Raw genomic sequence first — 13,924 nt, 5'->3', positions numbered from 1 at the left:
TTAATTATTTGGTCCAACTTTCTCCATTTATTTTACTTCAGCAAAGAAAGAGGTGTTTAGAGGCCAAAAAGAAACTAGGAACTGTATTTTTTAGTTTAATTCCTGAACCTATTCCAGTGTTTAAGCTTGAATTTAATGTTTCTATTTTGAAAAAATTGTTTAACATATAGTACCAATAATATAAAATATACTATTTAATCATTGTTAAAGCATAATGAATAGATTATTAAAATATATTAAGTGTATTTTGCTTGAAACTAAGAAAATAAATCATATGTTAATCAAATTGAATTATATTGGCTAAACTAAATAGAACATATTTACCTCATATGTGAGCTTTGATAACATTTCATTTATTTTGATTTTGATTCTAATGGCTAAATTGTGCATACTAAAGTTTGGTGGTATGTATTTCCAAAGTTTATATTTCTCTGAAGAAATGTTTTAAACGACTTCAAATAAAACTGACAAATAGCATGTGCAGTAAAATATCCAGTTAAAATTACCCCTGGGATAGAAAGCATAAAAACATGTGTACATGAGGTGAATCTTTAAAGTGTCATTCTATAGTTCAACTATGGCATATAAGTTTCAAATTCATAAAATGATACCATAAATTGACTTGTAATGTCAAAATTAGCTAATATGGTGGGAAAAAATTTAAAAATCCTATTAGTGAAGAGTTAGGATATTGAACATGTAAATTGCTATACTGCATTTAAAAGAACAATATAGTTCATTTTAAATTCACTTAAGTTAGTTCAAAAAAATACCCAAAGAGGGGCATTAGCATTGTAAAATAAAAAAGGTTCGTGTCTTTGGATATCATGATAGTGTTACATATTCTGCCATGTTAAATGTATAACAATGTGGTATAAATTACAAAAATTCATATTAATGCAATTAAATTAAAATACAGAATGCTATTTTTTCCTACACTTTATTTTAAATAATGTCAGGTCTATACTGTTATATTCTAGGGGACCTTTGAAAAGAGATGGTTTAATTTTACTGTAAAAGGCAGCTAAAGGCTAAACCATATTTCCTTCTATGTATGTTATCACATTTTGTTGTAAACATCTTTTTATCAAAATTAATATACTTTATTTCAACTTCAAAAAATAAAGTTTGCCAACATATTTAATAATGTAAATGTCCTCCACAAATAGAGGTGTTTTAATCTATTAATTAGTAGTAAAATTTAGATAAAGGATAAACTTTGTTCTAAATCAATCTGAAACTGCTATTGCAAGGTGGAGTCTAGATTGTACCAAAAGTTTAATACTAATGAAAATGCTATTCCATGAGGTTATTAAATTATAAAACAATTTGAAAACTGAGTTTACTCTCTCTTATATGCATGTATGCATGTATGTTTGTATATACACATAGGCTCACATACATATACTGAAGCACTTCAACCTTGTTCTTGTGCCTGCAAACTTTTATGGTGGAACTTTATCTTGTTCCTTCAAAATGTGTTGTTAGTCTTATTATTTATATTTCATGCACAGTTCACAATACATTCAATCCTCTCAATGTGGTTTTGACCAATAGGTGAAATGTTGAAAGCTGTTTCTGTTAAGAAAGCTATTTTTCAGTTAGATGCACAAGTCACATATTTAAGACTATCAAATCATTTTACTGAATTATGGATGAGATATTTGGGGCACAGTTTTATAAAAATGTTTTGGTGTTTAATTTTAATTTTGAAATAATTTTAAAATTTTATAGGACAGTTATAAAAATGATACCAGCCCTACAGAGAAAACTCCAACAGTCCCGTCTCATTATTTTACAGATTAAGTCAAACACTTTCATCTGTAGTCTTTTCCCCCTCCCATCCCAACCAAGTAGAAAGAAATCATTCTTTCCATGTCTATATATCCATAGATCCTACCCCTCCATAATTTTACCCAAGCATGCTATTTTACTGTACTTTTTCATTTATGTGTCCCTCTTCCTCCCCATAATATTGAGTCTTAAGGGCAAGGCCATATCCTTTTAAGCACCTTGTATGAACTGAATAAATATTTGTTGAATAAACAAATATAAAACAAAAACCCTCTGATGATCTGAGCAATCACCCGAGCTTCTGATTTATTTTTAAAAATGCAACAAATTTTTAAATGATATAAAAAATCATTTTCAAAACAGAATAAAAAAATGAGTGCACTTAATGATAATCAGCTCATAACAGAGCATGTTTAGTGAACTATTCATAGAGAAAGTCAGTAGAATGCAGACAAGCTTTGTCTTGCAAAAACTAGAAACGAGGGACTCCATAATCGCCTGGCATCTATTCAATGTAGTACCTATAGTTAGAAAGGTACATGATAGGAACTCCAGGTATCCTTCAGATTCTCACTTAAGGTCCAGATCAGGTTTGGCCACAAGTAACACTTGTGCTGGGTTACTCTGCACTAATCAGTCATCCGCATAGGTTCCTTTGTGTGTGCTTGGTAACCCTTCAAATCTTGGATCCTTGGCAATCCATAGAGCCACTCCATACTTCTGTCCCACTTTCTCAATTTCAGCCATGAAACAGTTAGTTACACTACAAGGGAAACAGTTGGCATACAAATAGTCATCATCAAGTGCACTAAATCCAGTTTGGCTTTAATGGAAAAGTTGACAAAGTTGGTATTAACCAGAATGTGGTAAGGTGGGCCCAGCTGTATAGTATATTGAAAGAATAAACAGGAAGAGAGTTGAGGCACTTCTTTTTCCTTGAGTGCACTGGGATCTTTGTATTTCTTTCTTTTTAGATTTCAATCTATCCTTTTCTTTAAGCCTCTGATCTCTGAGACTAAGCATTCACTTCAGGGTGGCATACTTCCTTGCTTTATTTTGCTTCCCCATGTTCACGCTGCACTCTTATTCTTACTTCCCCATGTTCGTGTTTTAAATTCAAATATTTTGTATATCATTGGATCAATTTAGAAGTCCCATGCAGAAGTGAAATAATATATGCATGTGCTGTGCTTTTGAAATCTCCTTTATTTTGGGTAGTTTTAATATTATTCTGAAGTATAACTTTGAAAGTAATATGTTCTTTGCAATATCATTTCTAAGAGACAATTGTTTCAGAAAAATGAGCAATTGCCATATAATTATACCAGTATTCATCAACACTTCAATATTTGTATATCAAAAGCAGATATATGGTATACCTAATATATCATTTGTTATTAATTAAATTCAGGTTTGTTCAGTGTTGACAATTTTAATGGCAAAAAATAGACTTCTGTAGGTTAATTTTCTTCACTGCATGTAGTGTAAAGTGTATCATGCTTACAGAGTCATACCAGAAAAGGGACTCTTACTCTGCTATTTCTTACACTTTTTTTAACTTAGTTTGACTTTGAGTTACATAATATGTAATTTTGTTATAATTATTGGTTTAATACATATATGCCATACAAAATTGTAAGAGTCATGACATTAATGCTTTACATTGAATTCTTAGTGCCTAGGATATTATGCCATGCATATCATCTGTTATTAATTAATGCTTCATACTTGAGTGAAAATGTGTATAAAATTATTTCTGAGAATTTTTGTATCTACAGCTATCTTATATCAATCTATGAATTGCTGCACAATAATTCCTTTGCATAATTTTCTAATGTTTACTCAAAATTGGTCTCCCCGGATTGACATCTACCTTGTGTCTTGCCCTGATGAGATACTCTAGTATTTTTCATCTGACTTACTTTGGCCTCAGGAGTCTCAAAATTAGGTACGATTTCCTCATTTTACAACCAAATTGCCATGATCTTCTAGAAATAAAATGACTTGTCCAGCACATATCACAAATGTAGCACAGACAAGATTAGAACACAGGATTAGGGTATTTCAGAAATCTGCTCTACACTCACAAATTTTGTTTCCTCCATGGGCGCTAAATTTGAATTTAGTGGCAGCATATCACCTGCCATTGACATAGGGAACCTGACCCCTTGCTGCCTCCACTGAGCTGGGTGAATGCCCTCTTTAGGAATCAAACCAAAACCTCAGTAACCAGTCCTCGGGGAATAGTGCCATCACTAAAAAACTCCTGTCTCGGAAGTCCCAAGAACATATTTGTATAAGAGTGTGTGTTTGGTAGGACTACCACAGTGACACAGAATCCATACTCAAAATTGGAGGCATCTACCTTTCTTCTTGCTTGCTTTATTCCATTTGTTCTCTTTCTCCTTGTCCCCTACCTCCTGTGTAGCCCCAACTCCCAACATAATCAGTTCTGCATCTTCTTTATCATCTATACACGATTGGTAATCGTGCTTCTACTTTGCAGGTAGTAGTCATTAAATTGGATCATAGGGGAAAAAAGCAAATGAGGGATTAAAATGTGAAAATGGCTCTCTTTAAAAGAATAATGTAGATTTTGCTAATGCTGTCTGCAGGGATGTTTTATAAAATAAACCATATAAAAATGCCCTTTTTGTGCTAATTACATATTGGCTTCTACATAATTTGATAAAACATAAGTAGATCTGAAATAAAATACACTAGTAAAATTGTATTGTCGAATCTTGTAAAGGTAATGAGAGGACTTAAAGAAAATCCTTGAAGGAAACTTGTTAACCACAGGTAAGTATTTGAGTCATTAAATAAGTATGGTTTTAAGTTAATATTTATTATTAAATTTCATAACTATTTCATGTAGGGAATAAAAGTTCACTTGAAACCACTGCGAATCTGAAATCCAACTCTAATAGAAATGTTATCTATAAACCTAAAGAAACATACTTGTGATCTTCTGTCCCAAACAACTTTCCAATCTGAAAATTAGAAATACATATATGTAGAAATATGTATATGTGTGTGTGTATATATATATATATATATATATATAGTGCATGGGTGTGTGCATCTGTATCTGAATGTGTCAGTGCTTTCATATGTTGCACAATTATCGTTAGCTTTAGCAAGAGGATAAGGAAAAAATGGTTTTTATGAGGAAATTTTGTTTTGTTATCCATATTAAAGACAAAGTGCTCCTAAGACTAATGGGGACTCTGAGAATACACATGATGCTTGCCTCATAGGACTAGAAGTAAACAGTGAAAGAATGTGCTGGATGCACTTGGGAAATGACTGCCCTCTTCCATCACTGCTGGGACTGTTTTCTTGCACTCTGGCAATTTGCACGCAGCTCTCAGAATTCACCAGACAGCCAAAGATTTACTGAAGCTGGCCTAGATCAAAGTCAGCCTCAGAGTGACATGTGGAATAACATGAATCTGAGTGTTTACATGACTTTCCTTGTTAGAGAATGAAATCTCTTTAACAACAACCGATCACATTTAGGGATAAAACAAACTACATTTTTATAAAGTTGTCTTAGGGTCAGACTCCCAGAAAATGTTGCTTTCTGGCACACAACCAAAGCTTAATTTCATAAAATAGCCCTTTGCTTATACTAATAACTATCACAAACCCAGACATTTTATAACTTAGCATTTATTCCTGCATTTATTATTTTTTGAAAACCTAGTACTTTTAAAGCCTGTAATGTACCTTAATTGACATTCTTATAATAGTGGCTTATTTGACTTATCATCTACAGCATATTAGAAACAGGAACTGAAAGGAGGAGTGACAAAAGGCATAATAGCAGACAACTGACCAAGAAAACATGCTATTTGCTTCATTTTGGTATTCTCTTTTAAAAAGAGAGGGAACGATTGCTTATGTCGTGTGACGTGTATGTCTGTGTTTTATATATCTATATATATTTTATATAATACATATGCTACATTTATGTATATAACTATGTATTAAAGCAGGAATAATTTTTATAAGGTGTAACTATGCTTTACTGTAACTGTTTATCAAAATTCCTTATATAAAAACAGCTTAAATGATAATATATAATAATGAGATATTACTGTAGTGAAATGAACAGGGGAGAAAAATAGGGAAGTATTAACAAGGTACTTAAGTAAAATATTTGCAATTTGCTTTTTAAAATATTTTGTTTTTAAAGAAGCTTTAGATTATTTTAATGTTACATAAAAAATATGAGGGATTCCCATATGCCCCACTCCCTCCCCCTACAATTTCCCATCTTAACAACAGGCTTCCTTAGTATGGTACATTTGTATTTGTTAAAACTGATGAACACATATTGAAGCATTGCCACTAACCATGGACTACAGTTTACATTATAGTTTACACTCTGTCCCACACAATTTTGTAAGTTTTGACAAAATAGCCTGTATCCATCACTGCAATGTCATGAAAATGCCCCCATATTACACTTATTCTTCCCTCTCCCTCCCCTCAGGACTTTTGGTGGCCACTGCCTTTATATCAATGATAAAAGTTCTTTCATTGGTAGAATAATAATAAGTCTATAGTAGAATAGTATGTCTACTTTAGTCCATTGTACATTCCCCAGTCTTGAGGATTGGGGGATGATGATGTCCACTCTACTTCTAATTGAGAGGCAGCGTAGATTCCATGGGACAGATGGATGTAACTGTCTTGCCTGCAGTTGCAAATATTCTTTGTTCCTTGAGATGGGCATTGTCCATCATGATCCCCTTCTTTGTTGTCCAGGGCAAGTCCAGTGAACTGGAGAGGAGGTGTTGCAACTGCTGAGATTCAGAGTTCAACTGGCACATGGACAGACCAATGATTTAAGTCTCTGGACAATATATTTATCAAGTATAGTGCTAATTATAGGTTAAAATAAAAGGTGCAGAAGAGCCAAGTATATGGAAACTAAAAGTTAGTCTAATTGTGTTATACTGGGGAGCATTAATTCCAAAGTAAGGCCCTTACAGGGTGCCCAGTTCCTGAGCCGTCTGCCCTGCATATAGTATCTGGTTATCTCTAGAGCCCTCAGGAACTCTGCTATTTGAGGCACTGTTTACTGTAGCTATTTGTTTTTAGGAACTGCTTCATATTTTTGGCTATTGTATTGTTAGATTCATAGGTATGTGGAGTATGCAAACTTAACTTGAATTTAAACACAAAGTTTATCTTTAAAAATATTGAATCTCATTATTGATATTTTTCCATACTTTAAAATATATGAAGCAAGTATATGCTTAGAATTATACAGAAAGGAAGCTGGTAATCAGCTTCCCTAGTTTTTTGAGAAACATGAGTAGGCAAATTATTCACTTACTAAGTCTATATTCATGGTAGCCAAGAGGATTGAACACTTAATATTTTTTAAAATATCAAACTGAGGATACACTGGTTTAAACAAAACATTTGAAATAAATTTATAATATCTGAACCCCATCATGTAAATGATATAATAGCTTCAGCTAGGATTATTTTCCAGTAACCACCAAAGATTGTGGAGGAAATACATACATAAAATCATTTATTGGCATGAAATATTGAGTTAATTATATCCCCATAGTAAAAATAATTTATTTAAAAATACTTTAATCTTTAAGTTCAGATTTATTCATAGTAAGCTTTCCCAGTTTGGGTATTAGAGGTCTTTGTTTTTACTTGACACAATATCATTAGTTTGATTTCTCTCAGAATTAGCAATCAGAGGACTTTAATCAAGCAAAGTCTTTCCATTACAGAATGCAAACAAATTCCAAGTTTTATCATTTGGTTTACATTTAGGTTCAATCTAGTCATTTATTACAATCAGTTCGTGGCTCATATTTTGATACTTTGTCCAAACTTATTAAAGGAAACTTCCTCCTCAACTTATAAGGGCATACATAAAATTCTTGAGCTTTAAAATAAATATATATGTAAATATAAAGAAAACTAAATGAAAATAGCTTAATTTTATTGATTTTTAACTATCAAGATTTAGAAATGAGAAATAATGTTGACAGCAAGTCTTTCAGTATCATTCATCTGTTCATGCTTTTTTTTTTAAAGATTTTATTTATTTATTTCTCTCCCCTTCTCCCCGCCCCCCCTCCCCGAACTCCCCCACCCCGGTTGTCTGTTCTGTGTCTTTTTGCTGCGTCTTCTTTGTCTGCTTCTGTTGTTGTCAGTGGCATGGGAATCTGTGTTTCTTTTTGTTGCATCATCTTGTTGTGTCATTTCTCTATGTGGCGGCACCATTCTTAGACAGGCTGCACTTTCTTTGGCGCTGGGCGGCTCTCCTTATGGGGCGCACTCCTTGCGCGTGGGGCTCCCCTACGCGGGGGACACCCCTGCATGGCAGGGCACTCCTTGCGCGCATCAGCACTGTGCATGGGCCAGCTCCGCTCGGGTTAAGGAGGCCCAGGGTATGAACCACGGACCTCCCATGTGGTAGACGGACGCCCTAACCTCTGGGCCAAGTCCACTTCCCAGTTCATGGATTTTAAACATGAATTATTTCATCTACCCAAAGAGTGATGGCTTCTTGAGCTATGCTTTTCCACACTTAATATTCACAAATTATCACAAAGTAATTTTTTAAGAGAACCTTAAAAGTAGACTTTCATGGCCACAGAGTTTAAAGATATATCTGGGTCTTAAATAACCATAAACAGGTGTTACACAAATTTTACATCATAGAGAGAAATCTCACTGTATTTCAATACAGCCCTTCTAGGTTGGAAACCCCCTTACTCAATACTAGAGAGATCGCATTCATATGGACTTGGCATGTGTAATATTTGAATTCATTTCCTGCCAATGTATTAGCCTTACATCACTTTGCCAAATTCACTGCAAGTCTTTTTTATGAAGACTTGTTTATAACTTATCTTTCCTTATGCTCTCCTTCAAATACGTCCTATCTTATATCTCTATTATTGCAATGTTCACATTAGAAAATAATCTGACATTATGTTACATTTTCTCTCAAGAATTCTCCTCACATGTTTATTCCCTCAACATCTTATGTTATTTCATTGTCCCTATTAGCATTTTCTCTACATTCCCCTTTAGCAGCATCTGTGAGTTTCCTAACTTTGCATTTACTCTCCTTTGACAGTAGTAAGGAAATTAAATAAAACTAATGCAACACTAACCCCTGCTATGTGCCCAACAGGTTATTCCAATTGTTCTATTCTTATATACTAGACTTATATACAGGTTCTTATAATATTTGCAGTATGCGGATTTGTGAGTCAAATGCAACTGAATTAAATGGTTTACTATTGGGTATGTTATAAACACATGCAAAAATTGAATAAATAATAGCAAAACTTCATACATCCTTAAATAATTTCCATCTCATTGCTTTAACTGTTTATCACTAATTCATTATAAATTTCAGTTAAAAGAAGACATGTAAAATTACTTTATTTTCAAAATATCTATTTTTCTGAATTGATGTGATATCTCTGAAAAATGAATATTGATAAATATACTTAAACCTGGATTATGAGTTATTAATAGGCAAATATCACATAGAATATAGTAAATAATTTATATCAAGTAAATAATTTTTGGTATTGATTATGAAGGAGAAGATAAGAATGACATATGCCAGAAGCATCCTGGGTAATATATGGTAGAGTGCTTAAAATGTAGTCCCAACACAGAGATTCTTCTTTTTTCTACTGTCTCCTGAATAATTGAAAACCATTTCCTCACAGCTTCCTAAGGACGTCATAAGTTGTTTGGCCATTTTGGTATAATGAGAGAGCTTTCAGGGACTTCAAAGTCACCCCAAATTAATTCAGTCTTTTGAAATTTTTTTTTTCCTAATCCCCATCACTATTCTATTTTTCTGATGTGATACCTGAGTTCAGGTGAGACAGTGCATACTTGGCATGGGGCATCTAGTTCCCTTATTATACTTTGGTTCTCACAGATTTCCATTGTGGAATGGTCATATATTATGTTCTTTTTTTTTTTTTTTTTCCCCCAATGAATCCTGAAAATTTATTATTTGGGAGAGTATCAGATATTGATCCTTTGTTTTACAGCTCATGATAATCAGAAAATATACATTTTAAAATGGAAGCCAAAAAAAGAATAATTACATATAATACAGATTACAGAGTTTTGTTTTTAGGTTTGTACATGAGCAAAGCAATACTAAAAGCACACTTATTTGTCCACAATTAGTGATGATCACAATTTTCTGTTTACAGCTGCAGCAACTCAAATCCTCCTAAGGTCGATAGAGACAGACAGAAACACATTTGGAGCTAACACCATGTCTGGCTGTAAACCTCTATTCTAATCTTTCCCCTCCCCATATATATATATATGTATATACTTTATTGCCTTTATATATCTGCTGGTTTAATATAATTAGTATGCTAAATAGTTATCTGAATTTATTTGGCTTCTAAAAATATATAACATGCATTGAAATAGAGCTCCTGCAGCTTCCAGACGGTCACTGTCCTGGCACCAACAGCTTACTCTGGAAACGTAAAGCAGCAATTCTGAATAAATAGTGATTGTTTTGTCTTTTCCACACAGCTCATGGCCTTTATACCAAACTTCAGAATACTGTAGCAAATAGCATAAACATGCAACTTAAACAAATGGACGTAATATAAAGGTAATACTTGTGAACTAAATTTTAATACAACATAGACTAATAAAGACGACTTCAGGTGGAAGAGGGATGTGAATACAGCTTTGTTATTTACAAATAAATTAAGGCCCAGTTTTTCAAAGGCAATGCACACCAGGAACTGCCCATCTGGCCCTACCCTTCGCAGGCCTGAAATCGAGTTTTCACCTTTTCCATATTTTTTCCTCAATCCATTATTATAGTTGTAACTTGGAAAGATATTCACAGTAATGACTTTAAATGAAGTTTCTATTCTCTAAAGACCATTTTGCTTTTATTCACAAAGAAAGTCTTTGTGCAGGTCCAAATTTTATTTATGCTGTGGAAGTACTTATTTGTTTGTATTAAGCACTATTTTATTTTACATTTAACATCATAAATACTATGTTTTGAACTCTATTTCCAAAGTTTCTACTGCTGTTTTGTCCTTTGTTTTCTTAGGTCATGTACAAAGACTACTCACAGCTAATTTTCTTTTAAGATTTAAAGTCTCTATTGTCCATATCACTCTACTGAGACATCACTTTAATATCAAGATAACATTTTAATGGCAAAATCCAAAAGAGAATCTCTAATTCTTCCTACATTGATGAACTTCAGTGTTCTCATTAGAATGATCACTTGCACAGCATGTTTTAATTTTATTAAATAATGTTTTTGGAAAAAATTTATAAACTTCAATGTGTATTGGATTGCATAATATGGTAAATTAATTTAGTCTTGCATCATGTTTTGAATGTATTTTTCTAACATTGACTTTGGGAAAACTTAGTTCCACTATTCACATGTAAATATACATTTCAGTCTAAAATAACACAATATTATTAAAAAGTCACTTTTTCTTCCCTTATTTGTTTCATCTTTCATTTAAAATATAGAAATTTTAATTATGAAATAATAATTTTAGGAAAAAGGTTTTATTTTAGATGAAAAAGGTACAGCTTCTCTTTCCATGTTCAACCACTACTGGCCTTCCAAATAACATGAAACAATTGCTTTCTTTATATCCATCTTATATGTGAAGCTTAAGTGACGTATTCTCTATTTTTAGCTTGGACTCACAGGTGAAATTAATAAATTTATCTTAGGAAGTGGTATGTAAAGCAGCTAAATTATAAATAACTAGAAACAAAAAGTTGTAAGGTATTAGTTGCCTACTTTCATTACAGAATTATTTCAGATATTTTGGGGGGCTATTTTCTCCTCTATGATTCAGTTTGCCCCAAATCTAGTACTACTTAAAAGTTAAAGTGTTTTTCTAACAGTTATTGTTCAAGTGATGAATCTTCAAGTGGACACAGAGTGAAGCATAGATGGACACAAGCCTGGATATTTTAAAAAACAAGATTTAACATTGGAAGGATATCTGAGGTAAATTTGAGGATTTGGGTATACTCAGAAAACAGTTTCTTCTAGATATTACAGCTAAACAACCACATTGTCTGTATTTAAGACAGATTCAATATTCTATGTATTCATTTACAAATACTAATGTAGCATTCTGTATGCAGAACATCAGTGATTGTAAACTCACATTATTCCTACAGAAAGTAAAAAAAAAATCATGTAATAAAACAGCACATTTAATGTCCCTTTATAACTTTTTTTTTAACACAGTGAGTCCAGTCTATTTACACTTAGTATTTTCCCAAAAGTGTCTTGTTAAGGGAAAAATTATATTAGGTCAAATAATTTCATCAATAAAATAAATATGCACATAGGCATTTTCTGTTGCCTTCCATAAACTCATTTTTAAGAGGTCATGTCACAGATCAAGTATATACCTCAAATAAAGAGGAGACTTAATTTGTTGCAGTAATGATTTGTCTATAGTTCAGTGAAAAAAAACTATGATAAACAATATAGATATGGTAAAATATTGTTAGGTTCAATATTTTATTTTCCTTTCCCTTTCCTTTCTAGAAATAACAGTTAGTCACAACTATAAGTATACTTTATATGCAATGGAAATCAAAGCTCCTACAAATGTTAATTCTTATCTGCTGGATTTTATTTTTGCTATATATGTGATATTCATTACAGTTTATTAATATGCCTAAGTGATAATTTACTAAATAATGAACTATAAAAACTACTCTGAAGAAGAAACAAAGTACAGAATGATTGGCTTAAATTTTATACATCTAACATTGCTAATGAACAATCTATGTCTCTATGCTTAAGTTAGAAGAAAGGGCATTTACATTTTATGCAAATTATACAAACATTAATATATTAAAATATTAAAAACAAATATTGGAAAATTAGTTCAATGAAGTGAGTAAATCTCACACTCAACCATGAAAATATGGCTATTGGCTATTTTCCATTTTTCTATAATTTAAATATCTGGTTCTAGAAATGCAGATTATAGTTATGGTACTATCAGATATATATGCCTATATTTTTTACTTTGTTTCTTAAACTAAAATTTTGAAAATTATTATAATCATTTTCTTATACCTAAAAAATTTTCATATAAGAAAGTATGAACAGCTTTTATTTAAAATCTCTTAGACTAATATATACCAATTACATATGATTTAAAAAAATAGATTTAATGATGAAATCCTGAGTTAAGTAGCTTCAGTATATGGAAATTACAGTATTTTCAATTGTTAAAATTCAGCAACACATGATCAAAATTGATTAAATATATATCCAGCACTAATTTACCCTAATGTAGGGGTAAAAGGTATAGGTAGCACTAAAACAAAGGTGAAATCCTTACTCATTTTTAGCTTTGGAGTATAATTCATCACATCTATACATTTTGAAGCAGCTTACACATCATATCTCTCCATGATAATGCCCTGGTCTTCTAAACTTTAGACCAGAAGACCTGACCAGAATCATTTGAAATGTCAGGATTGCAAAGAATAATTCAGAATCTTAACATTTCCCTAAATGAAAACTAGTATTATATAAACAAAAATACATATTTATATAAAACTTAGCAGTCCCTGGTAGTCATATTTATATTCATTTATTTTTCAAATATATGCTGGCTGCTATGCATTTTACTATTGCTAAGAAAAGACTCTTGGAGTAAACATTGTCCCTGCTCTTATAACATTATATAGCAATAGTGGGGATCCGACAACAAACAAAAGAGATATGTACCAGTGGAAATAAAAGTTAAGAAAAATATGTAAGATAAAACACTATTTGAGGTAGGGTTATCATGAAAAAATGTCTTTGTTAGATACAATTTCAACAGACTTGAATGAAGTAGAAATTGATCAAACAAATAACTGGGGGAAAATGTTGAAGGCAGGGGGGATCCACTAGTGCAAAGGCCCTGCAGTGGGCTTTGTGCTTGCTATATTTGAGGAGCAGCATAAAGCTACATGATATCTGAAGATGAGTCAGGGAATCAGATTATGTAGGGCACTGTGGGCTTTGAGTTCTATTTTCAATTAGATGGGAAGCAACTGGAGATTTCTAGCAAGAATAATG

The 13,924-nt window shown here is 32.2% G+C and overlaps 1 pseudogene; it reads right to left on the bottom strand.

The window, feature by feature from the left end:
* Positions 1-2,266: 2,266 nt before the first annotated feature.
* LOC101447276 (rRNA-processing protein FCF1 homolog pseudogene) lies at positions 2,267-2,862 on the bottom strand (annotated as a pseudogene).
* Between the last annotated feature and the right edge of the window lie 11,062 nt (positions 2,863-13,924).

The sequence above is a fragment of the Dasypus novemcinctus genome, chromosome 15 (genome assembly GCF_030445035.2).
Source record: "Dasypus novemcinctus isolate mDasNov1 chromosome 15, mDasNov1.1.hap2, whole genome shotgun sequence".
NCBI classification, from domain to species: Eukaryota; Metazoa; Chordata; class Mammalia; order Cingulata; family Dasypodidae; genus Dasypus; species Dasypus novemcinctus.
This window is presented reverse-complemented; position numbering and strand designations above follow the sequence as displayed.